We start from the raw sequence: 21,674 nt of genomic DNA, 5'->3' as shown, positions 1-21,674 counted from the left end.
GCATTCTCTTCTTCCTCTCTTTACAACTTAGAAGAGAACTAATGGAAAATAGCTTATGAAAAAGGGGAAAAAATAGGAAGGTAATAGAGTTTGTAAGAGCCACCCTCCCAACACTGGTGCTGCGGTTCTGTTCATCCTCACTGATCAATTTGGTTGTCTTCAGCACATCTGCTCATGAGCTGACAAATGATAAATTCCATCTCTGAACCCATGAGCAGAAAAACAGCAGGCTAACAAACAGCTAAGAGAGGAAAATATATGCACCTTTCATAAGCAAGACAAATCACTCATTCTCACCGAATGCTTCCAACAGGAACACTAATTCTGTATTTATTTGCAAAGCATATGTGCTGTGTCCAAAGCAGTGCATTAAAAAAGATCTCAGGCAGCCAATTGCTTTGATTACATTTATTCTTCCCTGAGCTACAAAGGCTCAGAGTTACTACTCTGAAATAAGAAACCGTGCCGACAGAAAACAGTTTATTAATGGTTTCTTGGGGTTGGGGCCATTATTGTTTTGAACAAATCTCTCTGAGAAACAAGGAAGGAAAGGAATCTTTCCACAAAATACTGAGGTCAGACAACAGAAGCTTTCATGTGCTTTCCTTTCAACACCAAAATTATTTTTATTAATAACTCTGAGAACATACTGTGGGATTCTTTTTGTTATAGATCCGGCCATGTGACTTTTCTGACACCAGGGAACACTGGGTAACCTATAATGTTCTACCAGGCCAATGAATGGTCTCTTTTAAAGCTAGTATGGTGATGAATTGTTATTTGCCAAGGCCTAAGCAAGCGCAGAGCACACTAAATGTATTCTTCCTTCTGTGCTCTCTGGAATGACGGATCGAAGAATGAGACAAGAAAGAAGATAGAGACAAGCCCAAGCTGACAACCAAGCAGCTCCATGCAGTACCGTTTTAATCAAGGTTGTTGTTTGTTTTGTATAATTACTGCAAACTCATTCCCTTATTGTAACCATAGTCCATGGATATACTGCACTATGTTGCCCTATCTGAAAACTGCAATATCATAAAACTAACTGTTGTCCCCAGGACTCCAGGGAAAGATTTTTTTCAGAATGTAAAGTTATATCTACACTACAGGGAAGATTCGAAAGTGAGATTGGAAAAAAGATATGTAAATTCCCGCAGAATTTGGATATCCTCTTTCGAATCTTCCCCATAGTCTAGACGAGCCCACAGTGTCATATAATTTTGGACATATGAGATGCACTCCTCATCATGACCCCAGTGCTGAGACAGAATGATACCAGGACACACCTCAAATGCACTTAGTCTATTAAGACAAAGTAACTTCTGCCTTTTTGAACAGCTGAACTATCTGTGTACTAGCACTGAATTCTTAAACTTCATATATTCCACATTTTTGTTAAAAAAGCCAGGCAATAAGCAACAATTTATATTCACATAAACCTGTTTGTGTTACAAGAACTAGTTAATTGTTCCCTAGGACAGAGGTTTTAAAACTGTGGTCCATGGACCACCAGTCAGGGCTATCCCTATGGAGAGTACATGGTCTACTCCCGTGGTCCCCAACCCGGTGCCCGCGGGCGCCATGGCGCCTGCCGGGCTCTTTACATGCGCCCGCGGAGCAATCTGGGCTGGCCCTGCCCCTGGGCATGCGGCAGGTGCCAGCCCCGGGCGCATGGCCGGTCCCGGCCCCGGGTGCGCCGCACGTGCCGGTGCTGACCCTGACCCCCGCCCCCGGGTGCGCCGCGCGTGCCCCGCCCCCGGCCCCGCCCCCGGGCGCACGGCGCTTACAGAGGGAGGGGAGCGCCGGCACCGGGCGCGCGGCGCTTGCCCGGGGGGGCTCCGGCCTCGGGCACGTAGCTATGGGGGGGCCCCGGGCGCATGGCTATGGGGGGGGCCCCGCCCCCGGGCGGGCAAGTGTCCCCGCCCCCTGGCGCCCGGCGGGCGAACAGCCACGCCCCCTGGTGCCCGACAACCTGAAAAGGTTGGGGACCACTGGTCTACTCTAAGGCAACCTCTGCCCTCCCTCATCCCCGGGCTCCGCCCCCACCCCACCCCTACGGATATTAAAATATGAGTTGTGTGCTTTTATTTGTAGAAGAAAAAAAGTGTTCATTGCTTTTAAGGGTTTTTTTTAATATACAGCTCGTTTATCCAAAGCACTCTACAATAGTTAGCTAATGGTACAAACAACATTTGAAAAGATCAGTAAGTAATCTGCCAAGACCCTTAGCAATTTTCAAGTAGACTGTGAAAAAAAAAACCTTGGCCTTGGAGATTCATTCCATTGTCCACTAACACTGTGCACCATTATAATGCAGCTGGGATTGGGACCACTGAGGCAAAAATACCTTTAGCAGTCCATGATTAAAGACAGGAATGTAATATAGCACCACTATTTAGCACCATCTAGAGCAGTGGTCACCAACCATTAGAGGTTGTCGGGCGCCAGGGGGCATGGCCGTTCGTCTGCCAGGGGGCATGGCCATTCGCCCGCCAGGCACCAGGGGGCGGGGACACTTGCGCGACCGGGGGCAGGGCCCCCCCATAGCCACGCGCCCGGGGCCGGTGCCCCCTCCAAGCACCGTGCGCCCGGGGCCGGTGCTCTCCCCCCACCAAGCGCTGCGCGCCCAGGGCTGGCACCCCCTGCAAACGCCGCACGCCCGGGGCCGGCGCTCTCCCCCCGCCAAGCACCGCGCACCCGGGGCCGGCGCTCTCCTCCCCGCCAAGCGCCGTGCGCCCGGGGCCGGCACTCACCGTGCACCATGTGCCCGGGGCTGGCTCCGGCACCGCGCATGCGCCACGTGCCCGGGGCCAGGCCAGCCCCGAGCACTTGGCGGGCGCACACAAATGCCCCCGCAGGCGCCATGGCGCCTGCAGGCACCGTGTTGGGGACCACGGATCTAGAGGCTTGTTAGTGTAGCAATATATTAAGGAAGGCTATCAGCTCGCTTTGAGAAGAAAGGCCACTCCTATGGCCCACTTACTAGCCTCAGTTGCCCCTCACTGACCTAAGACCCTTTATGGAGCCAGGCCTTAGGACACATGCACACTACATGGAAGACTGACACTGTACACATGTGCTACAATGCAGCTGCTGCACAGATGACATCCAAAAAGATGGAGTGCAGTAAGTTCCTGCTTCCTGACTACATATGCTAAGTCAAGGGGGTAGGATCAATTTAGCCCCTCTCAGGTTAGGACATAGTAAACTTCTGCTACAATTCAAAGTCCCCTCCACCTTATATTCTCTCCAACAAGTATTCATGCAGCCTGGGTCTGAGGGAGAACATACTGCAAGTTCTGCATTGTCAAACAGGATAAAAAGAGAAAATGAATTTCCTTATACAATTTAGGCACTATCATTGCAACACAGTACAGGAATGATCTTCAGAGCATGCTGCAAGCCCCACCTCTACCGCCAAACTTTTCCAAGGGAGATGGTTGATACTGAGTGAGATTTTAGAGCTGGTTATTGGGAAAGGCCTTTGTTGGCACTGAGCTAGTTTTCAAATATTTTTTAATTATTGATTAAGCTTTGTATATGCACTGAGAATTATTAGCACATTTTAAAAGTCTAAACACAGGTAGGGTGTGTCTAGACTACATGCCTCCATCGACGGAGGCATGTAGATTAGCCAGATCGGCAGAGGGAAATGAAGCCGCGATTAAAATAATTGCGGCTTCATTTAAATTTAAATGGCTGCCCCGCTCTGCCGATCAGCTGTTTGTCGGCAGATCGGGGCAGTCTGGACGTGCCGCACCGACAAAGAAGCCTTTTTTGATCGGCACAGGTATGCCTCGTGAAACCAGGTTTACCTGTGCCGATCAAGAAAGGCTTCTTTGTCGGCGCGGCACGTCCAGACTGCCCCGATCTGCCGACAAACAGCTGATCGGCAGAGCGGGGCAGCCATTTAAATTTAAATGAAGCCGCAATTATTTTAATCGCGGCTTCATTTCCCTCTGCCGATCTGGCTAATCTACATGCCTCCGTCGACGGAGACATGTAGTCTAGACGTACCCGTAGATAACATTCTTAGGCATATAAGACTCGTTCCCAATAAGAGAAAAAATATACTATACAGAAACACAGTTAACAAGGAACTGGATGACTCAAAGATAGAAGACTTTTACCTCCAGATAAATCTAAATGCAAACCAAATAGTTACTTAGTAACCAAACAGAATTAACCTCCAAATACTCTCTTGTGGTTAACACATCATGTGATGAGTTTACAAGTGGCCGACTGCCCTATAAATAAAAGGGGGACATGGCTATATTTCTCTTCAACCCTCCGTGATGGAAAGATACTTCTTAGTATCTGAACATAAACTATATTTCCTTGCATGATCATAGGAATTCTCTTCAAAAATTTCCCCTAAAACATGCAAATTCCTCAAAGTCTAGGAACTATAGGGGGGATAATATACTAAGCAAGCTGATTAAAAATTCCTGTGATGATCTACAGAACAATACCCACCCAACTCCACCGCCCTTGTTTAAAATCCTCAAAAGTAGGTCAATTTGGAGGGTTTTTTCATACATGCATTTATAGGATTTTTTAACAAAAGAGCCAATTCTCCCAATTATGCTATTTATTCTGTGTATGGAACAAAAAGAATTAAATTATTTTGCTGCAATTCTGGACTGATCCTTGCCATTTTTTGTTAGTACATTTCAGCATGGCATGACAAATTTAAATTTCTGCAGCTCTGCACCACTCAGGTGGCTGAAGGCATTACATATTCTGTTAACCATGAGGAACAAGGGCAAAAATGTTTTCACTTTACAGCCTTATGCTGCTCGAGGGGGCAATAAGCAGTCTGTACTTTGATTCTGAACATCAGGTATCCTTGTGAATAGAATTATGCTTAGCCCACTCTGCAACTTTTCCACGCACACCGAATTCCCATTGTCTTGTCAAAGTTATGTACAAGGAACACCTACAGGGTAAGGCTGTTAGTGCCACAAGCCAAATCCTGCTGGTCATACTGAGGCAAATAAGTCCACGGACTTCAGCAGAATTATTCATGAGAGCACAGTGAAAAGAATTTGAATTTAAGAAACTAATTCAGGAAAAGTGCAGAATTCACCTTTTGCCCTCCAAACATACATTAAAGTTAGAAGACACGCTCAAGAGAAAAACAGTGTATTGCAGATAATAGGGATTCGAAAGGTTAACTGGTTAACCAGTTCCAGCTTACCGGTTCCAGTTAACCGGTGGGGGCTGGAGCAGCTCCCTGCCCTCCGTGCGCGGAGGGCTGCTCTAGCTCCACAAGGCCTGCTGAGGACAGGGCTGTGCCGGTCATCTGAAGCTTTTCCAGTCCACGCCTGGTTAACCAATTAAACAGGATTTTACCTCCCTAGGAAGGATGTTAAAATGTGTGTAATTGTGATTACATGGTTACACACACACACCCCCCGCACACATACAAGCCGGGTCCCCAGTATCAGAGACAGCAACATGGGACAGCAGGCAGCTCCCAGGAGAGCCAGTTCGCGCCAGGAGCTGGCTCCCAGCACGCACCAGCTCCCGCCTGCAGTCCCACTCTCAGAGAGCTGGCTGCCACCCCTGCCCTGCTGCCTCTGATGCAGAGACAGCAGTGTGGTCTGTCAGCCTGCTCCCCAGGAGCAGGGTGGTAGCCTGTGTGTAATTGTGAATGTTAACCAATAAACCCATGCTTATATGGTTATTCACTCACATTCCTAACTCTAGTATTGGGTTGAGAGCAGGAGTTCTGGTCTTCTCTCTTCCACTGACATATATTAATATTGCTGTACAGTCACCCTTATAACTCTTGAAGGTTCCACTGTCACATCCCAGAAGATAAGTAATTAACATCTCCTACAAATAAGCATACTAATGGTTTTCAGAAATTTACTTCAGGAAGAGCTAAAAATATAGAACCAATAGACAAATTCAGATCTCAGTCACATTAACAGGGAAAATCTATTTGCATGCCTGTGCTCTCAGTCTGTTCCAACCACTAGTCTACATTCTCCTCTCACAGCCAGAGCAGAAACCAAGAATCCAAATACAGTAATATCCTGTTACTGTCTCACAGTCACAAAACCTACTGGCAAAGTGTATGTCCCTCTAGAGGCTGCCCCACACAAAAGATAATCTACTTTTCTCACCAGTTCCTTCCTTTAGTTCGAGTAGTTTCCTGAGTCCTTGGTGATGGCTTTGATTAAACAATTTTACACTGCAAGATATTATATTTAGGAGATTTTTACATCAATATTTGTTTTATTGCTGTTGGATTAATGATGGCAGTCTCTTTAAGAAACAAAAGGAAAAACTATGTAGCACTTTAAAGACTAACAAGATGGTTTAATAGGTGATGAGGTTTCGTAGGCCAGACCCACTTCCTCAGACCTGGCCCATGAAAGCTCATCACCTATTAAACCATCTTGTTAGTCTTTAAAGTGCTACATTGTTTTTCCTTTTGTTTTAGCAAGATCAGACTAACATGGCTACCTCTCTATTACTCTTCAAGAAACATGTAGGGGAGTAGATTTTAAAATATATTTCCCAGAGAATAAAAGTACTGCATAGATAGTTTTGTTTGTGTATACAACAAGTGGATAATCCAGACTTTGTGGGCTCCAAAAAGGTCAGAACTTGATTTAATAAATGTATCTGTCAAGAAAGCAAGCCTCAATCTCAAACGTTTAACATTAGCACTTATTGGGTGGCTGGATGCCTCAAGGCATTGCTAATGAGTTACACACACTTTCATCTATAGGTCACCTGTTTGAATCCAGCCCAGCTGAGCAGGGATTAAAGTCTGGTAATGAATGCTTAGCAGACCCTCTACAAAGTGAGTTTCCATTCCAGCTGCTGAATTACAAATTCAATACTACAGTTTACAGCTACATTTTGTGGAGGAAAAGTGTCTTTTGTCAACAAAGTTGCACAAGCATTTGCACTGCAAAGCGATTTTTGTTAGGAAAAATGGCCATTTTCATTGACAAAATGCTTCCAGCTCTATGAGGGACTTTTTTTCTCTTCCCTGTGTTGTTGACAAACATGCAGTGTAGACAGCTCCAGGCACTTTGTCACTGATTCTGACCTCCAGGAAGCAGCCCATAATTTCCAATCAGTCTTTCTAATGCGCAGTTTGAACTCACTGCCCTGCAGCCAGGTGATCAGCTATCTGCCCTTCCCCTTGCAAGCCCCATGAAATTTAAAACCTGTTTCATGAGGACCCGGATGCCTCCCCCAACTCCCTTCCAGTGGTCTTATGGCATCTTCCCAGGTACCCATGCCTAGCCATTGCACCAAATGCTCCCCTGATTCTAGGGATATAAAGGGTTAAACAGTTATCCAGTATGCAGTGTGGTGGGCTCGGAGCAGCCCACAGTGCAGCGGGCCGGTTAACTGGTTAAACAATCTCAATCTTCAGAAGGTGCATTCAGCTATTATGCACCACCTACTTGGCCTGTTGTGAAACCCAGGATCACAATGGGCATTTCCACATCCCCCACTGTAATCTTGTGGTCTGAAAAGGAAGTCTGTACCTGCAGCTTAGGCCAATGTTCCTGAAAACATGTGTGTCATGCATCTTTCCAGTTCACCCCACCTTAATTTCTTCAGTGACATTGAGAAGTATCCCTTGCTGTTGATGTATCAGTGACAAGGTAGGCTGGCATCACATACACAGAGTTGGGAAATCCCATGTCTATACAGTCTCACACATTTCCTAGAGTCACAGTCCTCCACAGCAGAATGCAATTTATTGCCCTGCACTTAAGCACATATGTAATTTCACTCATGTGTGTTGTCTAATTTCCTTCAGTAAGACTAATCATGGTAATAAATCTGTATACCTGCTTAAGTATTTGCAAGGCTGAGTTCAAATTGTGCAATTCTAAAACAGCCTGTCAAAATAATTATGTATAGTAATAGTATTGAATGTAAATTAAGGAAAAATACATTTTAAAATGTTCTAACTGGGAGAAAACACATTTTACAAATATTTTAGAACACCGCTGCCCTTGTAGCGCACACCTGACAACTCCAACGCTCCCATTCTCCTGAAGACATGTCCCATCCCTCTTCCCTCCCTCCCGCAGGTTCCTGGCCTGGCTAGCACCTTCCCATACCTGCTTGTTCTTGGGATGTGGGGGTAACAAGGCTCCCGTGGGGCGTCTGTGCCCTGCAGCAAAGTGCCCATTGTGTAGGCAACAGAGGCCTTGCTCAAAGCACATTGCCATCATCTGGAATGAGACTTTCAGTGTCGGCTTAGAGATTAGGCCTAGGCTTCATGCACAGTGTCTCCTGGTATGACTGCTCTTGTCACTTTTCCTCACAGCTAGACCAGCTGTGAGTATGGCACATCCACCATCTTCCCATGGCATATTCCTGACTCTGCAAGAGCCACAGGCGGAGGCAACCCATGAAGATCTGGTGCAGGAACATCTTAATGCCTCCTTTCCCTCAGCTACAACTTCAGTGAAGACCGCCAGCTGAGCAGGATGACATGGGAGCAACTGACATGCCAGCACGAGGCTATGTGCTCATCCAACAGCCACCTCCCTGCACTTGCCCAATTACCTGCACCCCCCAAATCCCAGTACCCACATCCACCCCTGGCTTTTCCTGCTATCCCCACTAGGGACCACGAACACATGGTGGTGGGACCTCCTGGGTAGCTGAAACCTTACGAGGTACGTGAGGCAGGCACCAATCCCAGCCCCATCCCTGAGCTCCTCTCCCTTCTCCTCACTCCTCCCAGATTATTTCACAGTCCCTCCCCTTCGTCCGTTTCCCAAATAAAAATATCAGAGTTGTTTTTCCAAACAAAAAAGGTTTTATTATTTTGTCTGCGGGGGGAGGAGGTGGTGAAGGTGGGAAGGGAAGACAGGGAAATGTGGGGGTGCAGGAGGAAAGGCACACCAGGGCAATGCAGAGGCCCCTTGTGTGGAGGCCTGGGATAGAGTCTCACAGGTGGCCTTCGCTGAAACTCTCTCTCAAGGCCTCCCGGATGAACACAGCCCCGATGGGCTCGCCAAATGGCAGTGGTGTCCAGCTGCTCAAACGCCTTGGCCAGCCACTCTGCCTTTGCCCTCCTTCCCTGGCAGAAAAGTCTTCCCCTTGTTCTCACAAAGGTCGTGCAGCACACAGCAGGGTGCCACTGCCTGGGGGATGTTCCAGTCGCTGAGGTCCAGATGGGTGAGGACACTCCGGAACCTCCCCTTGAGACAGCTGCAGGCACCTTCCACAACCATGCGGCGCCTGCTGAGCCTCGTGTTGAAGGTCTCTTTAGTGAAGTCCAGGCTGCCTGTGTAAAACTTCATAAGCCAAGGGAGAAAGAGGTAGGTTGTGTCGCCCAGGATGAACATGGGCATGTCCACCTCTCTGACCCTGAGGGTGCGGTCAGGGAAAAAAGTGCGGGCATGCATCCTGGGGAAGAGGCTCAAGTTTCGGAATCATGCATCATGTACCTTCCCCAACGACCCAATGTAAATGTCTGTGCACCAGCATTATGGTCCACGAAGCCCTGCAGCATGATGGAAAAGTGCTCCTTCCTATTTATATATTTCAGAGGCATGGTGGTCAGGGGCCAGGATGGGGATGTGGGTGCCATCTGTGGCCCCCCCCCTGCATTTGGTGAAGGCAATGGTGGCAAAGCCAGCAATTATGGGGGTGATGTGGCCCAGGGTGATGATGGCATTGATGGCCTTGATCATAGAATCATCAGGTTGCAAGAGCCCCCAGGAGGCCACTAAGTCTAACCCCGTTCCCAAAGCAGGACCAACCCTAACTAAACCATCTCAGCTAGGGCTTTGGCAAGCCTGGGGATGTGAACATGCAGTCAACTAGTTGATTAACCAGAAGGTCTAGGCTTATTGGTTAATCTAGTCAGCTACTTGCATTCCCCTCCCCCCACCCGTTGCCTCAGAAGCAATGTGGGGGGGAAGCAGGAGCCAGTGCTGGAGGGAGCCGGCTTAGTAGCTGATTCCCCCCAACACTGGCTCTGTGGTACCACCTGCCCCTCCTGCACTGCTTGGACCCCTCAGGGACAGGGGTTGCTGCCACCCGGTGCTGCTGCCTCTGTAGCAGTTTTTAAACTGGCTCCCCTTGCAGACCGGCTCCCGCCTGGCACCGTGCACTGCTGCCTCTGATTCAGAAGCAGCAGTGCTGGGTGGCAGAGGGTTCCCCGGGAATGGGCTGGATTGCACTGGCTGCCAACCCTGCCCCCAGGGACTATAGAATAGTCGACTAACTGCTAAGAATTCATACCATTAGTTAACTATTCTATTACCCGCTATCTAACATCCCTGGTCATGCTGGGACTGAAAAACCTCTAGGGATGGAAATTCCACCACTTCCCCCGGGAACCCATTCCACTACTCCACCACCTTTTTAGTAAAATATTATAAAAGTTAAACCTGCATAAGCATAGCCCCGACTGTCGATCTCCCCATGCTGAACTGGTTACTGATGAAGCAGTAGCTGTCTCGCGGTGGCGAAGTGCTTCTGCAGGGGACAGCAGGTCACATCCAGGTGTCTCGTTACTGGAGGGCAGAGGTGAGCCACTCACAGAGCTCCAGGAATGTGGCCTTCCACATGCAGAAGTTCTGGAGCCATTGCTGGTTGTCCCACTGCTCCATGACGATCTGGTCCCTCCAGTTGGAACTTGTCTCCCGCCACCAGAAGTGACAGTGCATGTTGTGCAAGGGAGGATGGAAGGGAGTGTAGTGCAGGAGAAGTGCCCAGGCCTGGGTGAATAGGTCCCCCATTCCGTGTTGGTCATCATCCTCCTGCAGCACCATGTGGGCACTCTGCATGAACTGCGCCATGAGGCACAGCAGGAGGCCCAAGAGCCAGTGACTGCTTTGAAGCAGCTCCAGCTCCATGTTGCGAGTGCTGTGGCATCCACAAGGACAACTAGAGCACGCAGCATGAGTTTGCTGTGCCTTGAGGGGGTAGTCAGTGGAGAAGAAGAGAGCGAGACACTGCTGTAGAGAGGAGCCCCGCCCCTTTAAGCGCTAGACTCAGCTAGCCTCAGGAAGCTGCTACAGGAAGCGACTTCTCTCCGGATGCCCTCCTTGGAGTGCTTCTGTGGGGCTTTAAATGCGATTCAGGCTCCAATCAGTGAGGACACGCTATTTTGATATAATTCTGTGCCATTTCAATGATGCCTCATCGTATGGATGCGCTCTTTCAAAACAGTTATTTCAAAAGTTATTTTGAAATAATTTCCCAGTGTAGACATAGCCTTAGAGACTAACAGATGTATTAGGGCATAAGCTTTCTCTAGGGTGCCACAGGACTCCTCATTGGTTTTGCACCTTCAAAGTATTATACTACCTTTAAACAATTCATCCTCAGAACATTCCTGTAAGGTAAGTAAATATTATTAAACTCCATTTTACAGGGTAAACTGCAAATTTTTCTGTGCAGATTGAAATTAATGGAGTTTATGGTAGGGACATAAAATCTTATTTAATTAGTTAACCCATTTAATATTATATTTAACTTAATTAAATGAGGCAAAAGGGATGGTACTCCCACTCATCACAGCCAGGCTGGAGATGACCCCTCAGCCGGGATGCTTTATTTAACAAAATTCATGTGGAGGACTGAAAATAAATCAAGATGGGGGGGTGGGAGGTTACGTGTATTATTACTCTGACCATTTGCTGTAAATAATATTTCAGCTCCTATCATCATAATGACTCATCAAAAAAGGAAATAAAAACAGCCAAGTTACTCCTTTCTTTTGGGATATAGCTGCACACTGTGATGTGTGTATTCTGTCATCACGATGCTGATGCACTGCTATGATAATCCACTGAGTGTAAGACTTGTTTCAAGGCCTTTTTACAGTCCTTTATGTCCTACAAGCTTGGTTTACAACAGCCTTTGAGATTTTTAACATGAGACACTCCCTTTAAACTTATACTCCCTCTGTTGGTTAGCATGGTCTTCAGTACCTGAGAAAAACATACTATAAATACAACATAAACAGGCCCTATGCGAGGGGGAATGTTTTAGTTTTTTCTTGATAAGAAAGGGAATTTACTTCCCCAGCAACTGAATTTTTATTACAAAAAAGAGAGAGAGAGAAAGAGAGAAATTAACTGCTCTCACAGTTCTGTGCCTGCAATGAATTACAGACCCATCTGGAAGCACTAAAAGTCATCTCATTACCAGACTTTTACCTGCAAACTACTATTTAGATAGTTAAGTACTATCAGTTGAACCTAAGCACAAAAATGTACACACAATTATTGGACGGCACAAAACTTTATCTGCAAAACAAAAAAGCCAATCTTGAAAAAATCGTTTGAGCTCAAACTTCTTTATAGGATCAAAAAACAATCAGAGCAACCAATATTGTTATACTGGATCAGTAATTGCAATAATTGTTATTTAAATTTCAAAATCAGAACGAAAAGCATATTTTTCCCAGATGGATATTTTTACATCCCAAATAGACAGCTATTAAAGTCATCTGGCAGTTTGATTTAATAACACAAAGCAAGCAGTCTCATTGCAGTGATGTTATATAAAATCTCAGCATGCAAACACTGCTCATAATATTACATCTAATTTTAGGGGAATCATTAACTTGTACAGACTTTTAAAAAAAATCCGATTCACATAATCCAGTAACATTATGAAAGCTTTTATGGTAAAAATACAAAATACCACCACCACCTCATGCTGAACCTTCAAGTTGGCAAGTTCTGAACCATACAAAGCTCTGAAGTGGGGAAAGAGAATAAAATAGGTATTAACAATAGCGTAAACAAGGAATTCCTGCAAGGACCCAAGTTGTTAAACCAAAACATATTAGGTATTGACAAGTCTTAGGAAGCCACTGACTTATTAGTCAACACAATAGCTAACAGCTGACTGGAATTCTCAAAGCAGATTGTCTGTTACACAGTCCATTCCATTACCTTGCTCTGTTAAAACCTTCAAAACTCTAAGACAGCTATCCTCCCCCATGATCTGGTAGGATATCCAGCATACAGATCTGTGTGGTCTCTGTGTGGAGCTGAGATTTATTTTCTGTTAGCTGTTGTTATTGTGGTTTGTTTCTTTAGTCATCTCTCACCACTACTCAAGTTGTATCTTAGATTGTATGGCTACTGGAGTTTACCATCTTGTCCTGCAAATAAAGTTGCAATTTGCAGTATTACTGTGACATTTTATTTAAAGCAAGTTTCCATATTAGCAGCTTTAAAGACTTCTTACATCATTATTTCACGCTCAGTCAATCTATTTTGACTGCAAACTACTTCGTCAGTTCTAAAGGAAACTGGTCAAAGCTTTTGTTTTGTTAGCCTGCTGTAGAAGGTGGTGCATACAAAGAACTTCCAATAGCAGAGGGTTAGATGTGAAATATATAGAAAATATGTAATGAATATTTTTCTCTTGACAATGGAGAATACTGAAGAGGCCCTGTTCTTTACATTACAAATCTCAAGTCATTGGAGTCCCAGCCAAGGAAAATGTTTAGTAAAACTCATCTTTATACTATAATCTGCTGTGAAGGAGTTCATGCCCATGAAGCTAAAAAGGTTAATACATTTTACATGCCTGAATTTTTTTTTAAAGTACCATCAACTGAATTACATCCCTGATTATTTTCAGGTTTATATGTGCATGTTGCCACCTGCTGTAGCATCTACACAGGGGAGAGCTACATCGCTTCAGCTTGGGAAGTGCCGTTGAGCTTCCAAGCAGCAAAAGGATGCTCACCTCAAACAGACAGTTTCACTGTGATCCCTGGAACAATCCCGGATTGAGAAGCCACAATGGTTAACTTTAAGCTACCTTGTATCCCCAAGCTTTCCTGGACTGAGAGTTCTCACTCTTGCTTATTATTCGTATGACAACAGCACTCAGAACCCCAAGCGTGATCAGGCCCTCTCCCATGTTAGGTGCTGCACAAACACTGAGGTAAACACAGGTATCTCTACACAACCATTACAAACCAGGATTCAGCCCTTTCTTTGGAATGGCGGCTCCTTTTTGAGGAGACAAGCGCCAAATCCCAGTGTAGACTAGGCCTCAGTGTATGAATACTTCAAATCTTGCAAGCAATATTATTACACATCATATCTCAGCTCTGCATACAGACAGTATTTAGCCTTGCTAAGTTTCATCTTCATTAAATTGTTATTAAAATGTTTTTAAATTATTTTGAAGAGCAGGTTAAGAGAGGGAGAAAGCATCAATTATATAATGATCTTATGTCTAGTACTTTAGTGGATAAGCTTCTTGTATATAGTTTTAATAACAAGAAGTAATTTCAAGAGATTTCTGAAGCCAAATAGAGGTAAATATTTATCTTCCTCATCATTTATTGCTTGTAGATCCAAAATATAAAAGGCAGGAATGGAGAATGTATGAAGCGGTAGGGGGGGGGGGAGGAGAACAGAACAAGGACAGCACTTCTGGCGGCATTTTGTAATTCAGGGAGATTTGGTTCAGTGAATCCCCTTATTCTGAAAATCAACTTAAAATAATCTGTGGTACTGATCCATCTGTCTCTAAATGCAGTGACCCTCTTTCAAGGTCTATGTCAGCAAATTCATTGAGTTAAGCAATAAGAAGGGGTGAAATATTTTTTTTCCCCCTCAAGAAGGAAAATCAATTCTCGAAAAGAAGTTCTTAAAATATCACTAATTTCCTCACTGGAGAGGAATTTTTAGTAGTCTTCTCAGTAGTATAATGATTGGAATTATATAAAGAGTGATAGATACATCATTATGCAAGGACAAATAAAGGTATTCATTGATTCCTGTGGAAAGACAACATACATGCTGACCGCATTTTGAAATTACGTTAATTGAAAAACTTTATTTTGGATTTTTTTCGAATTAGAAAATATAAATGTGCTTTGCAAATGCAGTGTCTGTAGCTATTGTTTATCTCTATTATGTTTTGAAATTGACTAGATAAACAAATTAACTATTGATAAAGGTATTCTTATTGGTTCTAGCCACTAACATTATGGTGAAGCACTTTGAGATATAAAGAACACAAAAGATGCTCTGTAAAACTGGAGTTACTCTAACCACTCAGATTCCTTCCAGTAAGGAGCTGGTTTTCTTATTCTTTACATCTGCTACACAGACATCAGAAATATTTGCAGGTATGCTGGTCTGGCCATGCCACAGGCTGGGTAAAGCCCCAATCCTGCAATGTGATTACCAAGTAGATGCTTTTAGAAATGCCCAGATTCCAGTGATTTCAGATATGTCAGTGAAAATCTGGATCCCACATCAGGACCTAAATAATTCAAACTATAGAATCTGTTTAAAGTTTACTTTTTAAGAACATAGATACTATCAATAGATGTCAAAAATATAAATCAATAATAAACCAACCAATCTGCATTTCACATTCTAGCAGATTTTCAAAATTGTATCAGTCCAAGAATAAAATCTATTTGCCTTCTCTTTACCATAGAAAGGCTCTGTCTACACTGCTGAGAAAAGTCAGAAAAAAATACGTACATTTTGAACCGCAATTTGCGTATCTTTTTCCGCCTTTTTCCCCCAAGAGGCTTTTCCAAAATTTGGCCCATCTACACAGGGTCAAATTTCAGAAAAAAACTCCTCTTTTGGAACATCCCTTATTCCTCTCACCAGGAGGAATACAGAGATGCCGAAAGAACACGTATGCTTTTTCAGAAACTTCCGAAAAAGCAGATGCATTCCTTGGATGCAGCAGAGCTTATCTATCCCAGAAAAGCTCTGCAGTCTAGGCATAGTCTAACTGATTGTGATGAAGCATTCCATATTCTTTATGGTAATATGCTTGTGAATAAGAATATGATGTAAAAGGAATAATTCATGTGTGATACTACTGGAAAATAGGGATGTGACAGTGTAAATGTTTAAACAGTTAACTGATGAGCCTGGGCTCATGAGTTAACTTTCATGATTACATACAAAGCGCCCACGCCCTGCACTGCTGCCTCAGTATAAGAGGCAGCAGTGCAGAGGACGGGAGGAGCAGGCAGGAGCCACCTACTTCCCCCTTCTGCTCTGTTCCGCAGTGTGGGGATTGGGGTGGGGCAGCAGCTCTGCAGAAACCGGTACTCACAGGGAGCTGGCTTAAAAAGGACTCCCACCTTAGACAAATCCTATTTATGGGTGGGCAGGAAGGTAATTCTGGTCACCAGTCCCCTCTCCCACTGCCCCCAACCCCCCAGCTATCTCATCCAAGAGGACTGTTTGAAAGGGGCAGTAGACTCCGTGATGTCTCAGCATATCAGGTGACTGTCCCAAGGGGATCCAACCCATTACACTGATCATTAAAAAGCTAATGGTATTTTATTTGCCTATCAAAAAAAACAAACATAAAAAGCCCTGCACTTTAGGTGAATGAGCAAATTAAATTTTTCAAGACTGGATTAAGAGATTTGGAAAATGATGATTTTTCTCTACTTGCACTTTAGGACAATGCATTTCTGCTTCACACCATTTAACATTAGAGATCTAAATTTGAGATTTCCATCTTGACAAAAGGAAGACAGCTGGACTTTGTTGTATCAATACTATATTCTCCATGATCCACCTTAGGAAACTGAATGAAAAGGCAAGGCATATTTTGTTTGAGAGATTGACACTGGTGAAGCTCTCTCTCCAATGGTATATTTAATGTACAGATATTGGATTTTTTTTTAATCTGATCAATACATTTTGTTGCCATTTTAACCTGGCAGATTTCTTAAGAGGCTGTACCTCCACAGTCAAAGCTTTGCCTCCTCCCCTCTCCCCCAGTAGGCTACATGTTTTCTGGATTTGTTTCTTCGTTTACTTTTTTTAAAGGCACATGAAATAGTGTATATCAATATACAAATAATTTATACTTTGGAGAAAATAGCAGGGTTTTCCCTTTTTCTAGATACAGGTATTTTTTCAAAGCAGGAACTTCTAAGTATGTACACTAATGATGGCCCAACCAGATTTTTTCAAAGCAGGAACTTCTATGTATGTACACTAATGATGGCCCAACCAGATCTGAATACACAGCTGGACTGGAAATAAAGAGCAGGGAAGGAACTAAAGTGGCTCCTTCTCTATGGATGTCTTATTTTAACTTGGATAAAGTTCTGTACTTGCTAGTAGATGAGGGCTGACCCAGGTTAAGTCTACATTGCCAATTCCTAGCTCAGGGGTGTGAAAAAACACACCCCCACGTGAGTGCGAAACTTCTGTAAATCTGGCTACAACACCAAGAGCCATGATCCCAATGCAATTAGCTACTCCTCTCATAGAACTGGTTTACCTATAGCGCTGGGAGTGCTTTCTCTCAGCACTCTTGCTGTGACTACTCTGCTGCATTAAAGCACTGCTATAGTGGCTTTGCTACAGCAGTGCTTTAAACTTTTAAGTGTAAGCCCCACTCTCAAGAATTGAAGTGTTTTGTTTTTCCTGAAATAATCAGAAAGGCAACTTTTCAGTCTAAAAACTGATTCTCCAATTCCTATTTAAAAGTAATTATTAAGAGTCTGATGATGAATCTGACTAGATTCTGAGGTGTACTGTATTCATATTTTGACAAATATGAAGCACAACAGTCCTACTTTGTTTCTTACATAGCAGCTGACCAAAATTCTCTTGAACTACAGATGAGAGGTATATTTAACGAACCTGTGTGAGTAATGATCTGCTGAGTCCCAGAAAAATCCTCCTATTTCTTCACTCCCTTCTCCAACATCCTGAAGGATCCTTCTTGGATGTTGAGTTATAAATCTGATAGTGACAAAGAGTAATGTGAGACAGCCATTTGTTTAACATGACTATGCTCAAACCGTTAGTGCTTTTACAAGCTGTTAAGCTCTATCATTATATGGCCTCCCAGAGGCCAACCAGAGGAGGGTCAACTCTTTGAGAAACTGTACACCCTTACTTTGTTTGTTACCCTCTGAGGTTAGCAGTAGTGTGACCTTTGGCATGACTTGAGGCTGGAGGTTGGAAAAGTGTAGCTGCTCCAACAGATTTGAGGGCCAATAATGGTGCTATAGTGTTTCCAAGAGAAAGTCACAAAGAAAGTCCACGCTGGAACTAATTGGCACCGCACAGGAAGTGTGATACAATGCTCTTTTTTTCATAGAAAGCTCTGAGCAGTTTCCATATGAGCAACAGAAGAATGAAGAAAAGTAAACATGACGTGGAATACAAACCACAGAAAGAATTTTAAAAAATCCTGCAGCCAGAGGACTACAAGTATGTTGAGACCAACTTTCAATTTAATCAGGATGCATTCAAAAATTTTTAAAAAATGTATGCACATTTGATATGTTTGTATTATAATCTTTATGTAAAGGATACCATGTCATGTAATTTCTTTGGTAATGTAATTTTGAGTCTCTGACGACAATGATTATGTTTGTTACAAAGTACAATTTTTCTACTATACAAGATTTTAAACATCTCAAGGTAAATATTTAAACACAAGGCTAGGAAATGTGGTGTGTAATTCCAGTTGTTTTATGGGAGCTGAACATTTACCTTTAGGTGCCATTTTATTTCAGTTCCATTTACACTATTATATGTTTAAACATAACAGAGAAAAAGAGGAGAGGCTTGAGTGTTTAATGCAGGGTATTTATAGATGATTTTAAGGAACACTCAATTGCAAATGGGTAGGGGGGAAAGGTTCACTATAAGTGACACTGTATAATTTCCATCCAAGAGAATTCTGAGGTTTGCAAAAATAAAGGCTAGTCTAAAGTCTATGGTGGAATGTTCTTTTCTTATGTATAGAAGGGTGCTATTATTGTTCTATGGCAGGCCAGGCATCTGGCACTACACTTTGACCTCCAACCCTGCCTCAGCAAGGAGCTTATTTATGACCTCAGTAGCATCAATCAATCAAAGAAAATCATTTAGAAGAAAACCTCACAGGCTGGTAGTCTTCTCACTCTGTACCTCCCCCACCCTATCCCAACCCCCACATGGTGGCATGCAGGTCCAGTCAAGCTGTTTAATTCCCTGGCCTCCATAAACTCACCATTTTTCATGTACATTTGATAGGTTCTTTCCCTCCAACTCAAAGCTGCTTTCAGAGACATGTAAGGGGGTGAGAGCTTTCTATTCTTGCCTTAGATGTGATTAATTTTTGGCATTCACGTGTCTAGTTCTGCACACACAATGGGAATGGACTGGCTCAGACTCCATCTACAAGCAATTCATGCCAGAGAAGTTCAAACCTAGGGGAAAAAAAGGCTTTTGACAGTACCAAGTTTCCAACTTGTTCAGGGTAGCAACAAATGAACGGCTGTGAAAAGAAGACAGAACTATTACCATTACTACCAATTATTATTAAAACACAAAGACGGTGTTTTTTTCTCATTGCCATATGGATCATAATGAAATACATCACCCAAGCACAAACTGGGATTCTTATGTTTCCTTTGGTAGCTCAGCAATCAATTCACACTAAGGGAGTGGAATGCAAAAAGCCTAATAGAAACATCTGTTGTAACTCAGAGACTCAGCTCTCCCTACTGTACTTACAAGTACAGTCTCAAAAGTATAAAGTTAATAGCAGAAGAAATATTTATTGAATTCACTTCTTGCGATATATTTCTCGGAATATGGCCCTGAATGACAGTCCTGCATAATTCTGTAATCAATCTTAGCATATCCTTGATGGACCACGATAGTAAAAATGCAAAGAGTATCAGCAATCTCCCCTGGGGAATACCAGCACTTTCTTCATTCCAGTTTCCTTTCTGTCACTACAGTTAAGTGTTAGTTAATGATAACTAGCAATCTTGCCACTTTCCAGGGAAAGACCACTTGTACTATTTGTATTTTATAAATATGCAAGGATGTGCATGTCTATGTATGCTTATGTATATAACTATATACCTGTACTCAGGTGCTTGAGTGTTTACACAGAATTATATACATATTATAATGCATGTTATACACAGAGAATGCGATTAAACTGTACTGAAAATTAGCTTAGGAGGGGGATCCATTTTCAGAGTTTACAAAAGTAAATAATATTCCACACACTTCATAGTAATATCACTCAATGCTCCTCACCTATTTGAGGTTTGTTTCCAAAACAAATACAAACCACTTTGGCAGAATTTCACAAAATCCAGAAGTATGGAATCTGAAAAATAGGAAATGTAAATGATGCCAAACTGCAGACTGACATGTGTTTATAACTAAACCAGACAGCAGTGTAAAGAAGTAACCAATGCACTGTGTTGCTATTCTGAGATGTGATGTCTGTAAATAGAAGGTCCTCTAATTTCTAGTAATTACCCCAGTACCTTTAAAGTCAGTAATTACATGGAGAGGCATGCCCTGCACTGGCCTTGAGTTTGTTTCATAGCCAGTGCGTATAATTAGTCTTGATTAATATCCTACATTGCAGATCAGCAGTAATAGCAAATCAAAATGATCTACATTCCTCCTGCCTTTGGGAGCCTTAGTGGTTTGATCTATGCCTTTATCAAAACACACTGCTCAAATGGGATCGAGAGCTGATTTGGCACCCACTCCCAGAGACTTATTAAGAGAGAAACTGCACTGCCTTCTATGTAATCATCTTAATCCCTTGTATCAACTAATTAATATACAGAGAAAGCTTTTACTTGTATGTGAGCAATTATAACAAGCTTCTGGTCAGTGTCCAAATGGATTCACAACATTAATTAGTGAACAATGAAGCTCTCTGTAACAAGGAGCTTTGACAGGTGACTTTACAAGCAAATGAAAATGTGTATACAGTGTGTAAACACAATAGGGACCAATAGGTGTTAACCCTAAATCTAAGCTATAACAGAAGTAGTGATGTTTACAAGACCATTCCTAATGGGAATAATTCAATCAAACAAATAAACCTAATTAAGTAAAATAACACCCTCCACTCAATAATTATAGATATATCTGAAAACCTCTACAAAGTACTAGTGAGTTTTTGGTTATTCATTTCAAATGATGATGCGTATACACATTTTCTTCCTGGAGAAAGTTCGTCTGTAGTGAGTGAAAATGAGTGACTAACAATAGAACTGCTATCAGTTGCTATCAGCTAAAGGTAAAGTGGCCAGTGTACCAGCCTTCATCAAAATCTATGCAACATTCTGCCTTTGGCTTCTGTTCCTTCAGTTTTTCCTGGGAAGAACTCCAGTATCAGGGATGCATATAATCCAACCTGGGGCATGGTGCATGGGAACCTACTGGGTCAGTCATTCAAGCCAAAGTGCTCAGTGATAAAGCACCACATTGTGATTACAATTTCCGACAATACAATCAGTGAACTTTTCACTGTGCAGATGGCTTGATGTCTGGATAGAGCGTAACAGGTCTAAATCCAGTAAAAATTATGTGTCATCTGTACTTCATTAAAAACTTTACTCACATTACACTTGGATGATGTTATACAGTGCTATTCATCTGAAGAATAAGGAAGGACATTATTGTTCATTAGAAATATCTACTTGTGTCATTATATCACTATCTGAATGAACTACCATGGCACCTAGTAACCTGGATTTCATCCTTCAGGCTACAAGAGCCAGAAATCACTCAATGGAATTTTCCTGATCAAATTTCTAACACTTGCCCTAACGTCAAATCCACAGAAAGACAGTGAGCAGTACAAGTACTGACAAGGGAACACACAGCTCTCCACCTAGATAGCAAAATAGTTTTTCCTTATTCCAGAAGGAT

The 21,674-nt window shown here is 43.2% G+C and overlaps 1 protein-coding gene across 2 annotated transcripts in view; it reads right to left on the bottom strand.

Moving 5' to 3' along the window:
• EFNA5 (ephrin A5) overlaps window positions 1–21,674 on the bottom strand; it is a 295,583-nt gene that overhangs the window by 176,092 nt on the left and 97,817 nt on the right. The window lies entirely within an intron of this gene.

The sequence above is a fragment of the Pelodiscus sinensis genome, chromosome 6, assembly GCF_049634645.1.
Source record: "Pelodiscus sinensis isolate JC-2024 chromosome 6, ASM4963464v1, whole genome shotgun sequence".
Taxonomy (NCBI): Eukaryota; Metazoa; Chordata; order Testudines; family Trionychidae; genus Pelodiscus; species Pelodiscus sinensis.
Note: the sequence above shows the minus strand (reverse complement) of the source record. Positions and strands in the feature narration are given on the sequence as shown.